Source organism: Acyrthosiphon pisum, chromosome A1 (genome assembly GCF_005508785.2).
Source record: "Acyrthosiphon pisum isolate AL4f chromosome A1, pea_aphid_22Mar2018_4r6ur, whole genome shotgun sequence".
Classification (NCBI taxonomy): Eukaryota; Metazoa; Arthropoda; class Insecta; order Hemiptera; family Aphididae; genus Acyrthosiphon; species Acyrthosiphon pisum.
Window position 1 is genome coordinate 160,204,778 of NC_042494.1, and position 1,483 is coordinate 160,206,260.

The following is a 1,483-nucleotide window of genomic DNA, read 5'->3' on the forward strand; positions in this document are numbered from 1 at the left end:
CGATTTTGCGTAAAAATTCCCGTTTTTCCTTACTTTTTCTTTTGTTTTTCCCGGCGCTTTTGAAAACTACTGGGAAATTTAAATTTTGACCTCCCCAATGCACCAACGATATTCACTTTCTGATCGAACAAGATACTGAAGTTGAAAATCGTAGCATTATTTCGACTACTTATCGTGTACACAGACACAAAAAAAAAATAAAAAATAAAAAAATAATAAAAAAATAAAAAAATAAAAAAACACACATCATAGTAAAATCAATACATTCATCGTTCCACTCAGAATCTAAAAATTTTTCAAGCTTTTTTATCCAACAAATAAAATTTTATTGATATTTTTAGAAAAAAAACTAAAAAAAAAATGGAAAATGAAAATGTCCGTAAAGAGCTCAAAATAAATCAAAAATATTTTGAAAATGTTATGGTGTATAGAAGATGGTAAGATAAACATTCTTTTATTAAACGATATTCACTTTCTAATCGAACAAGATACTGAAGTTGAAAATCGTAGCATTATTTCGACTACTTATTGTGTACACAGACACAAAAAAAATATAAAAATAAAAAAAAATAAAAAACACACATCATTGTAAAATCAATACATTCATCGTTCCACTCAGAATCTAAAATAGTATATGTTAGCCTATAATACATTAATACTAGGTATATTTGACGATATTATTGTGATAGTAATTTATTTTACTATTAGGCATTAGTACAACATTACAACAGTAGGTTAAATTCATTTTTGCCAACAAAATTACATTTGAAAATGTTATTGTGTGTATAAAATATAATAATATTATACTCTAAAAGTTTCACATGAAATCTCCACACTCAGTGACGGTTGACTCGAATACTCGACGAGTACTTTCCACGAATACTCGACGAGGAGTGCCAATACACTCTTATTTGCGTGGGAGTGAAGTCGTGCTATTAGGAGGTTCACTTGTGGGCGTATCTACATGCTGTTTGTATGAAAATTCATTAATAGTAGTGCCCGAAATTTTTTCTTTGACATTTACCTTATTGCTTATAATAATAATACCAATAATATATAATAGTGAATTGTGCCGATATTTTCTTAAAAGCTATTATATGTAAACACATCATCATCTATATATTATATATTTATACTTAAAGGTGTTTGTTCTACGGTTAATGGTTATTGGTTATACTATAATCGTTCCACTCAGAATCTAAAATTGACAAAATATGGAAAAATCACGAAAATTAGCAAATTATTTTGAGTTAAGAATTCGTAAAAATTTATCTTTTTAAATCTAAGATTTTAAAATGTAATACAAGGTTCCTTATAAGATTATCTACCTTTATCAAACAAAAAATATCTATAAGAAAGTCAAATTAAATTTTTATGATCGTTTGAAATTCAAATTTTTACAACATTGGATATTCACTCGATTTCTCAAGTAGCGATTTCCTTATTTTGTTGTAATTCAAAAACGAATAACTGTAGATACATA

At 26.7% G+C, this 1,483-nt stretch overlaps 1 protein-coding gene across 1 annotated transcript in view; it reads left to right on the plus strand.

Moving 5' to 3' along the window:
- Nucleotides 1-1,483, plus strand: part of LOC100165438 (transcriptional adapter 2-alpha) — a 16,034-nt gene that overhangs the window by 408 nt on the left and 14,143 nt on the right. The gene's annotated exons all lie outside the window — the stretch shown is intronic.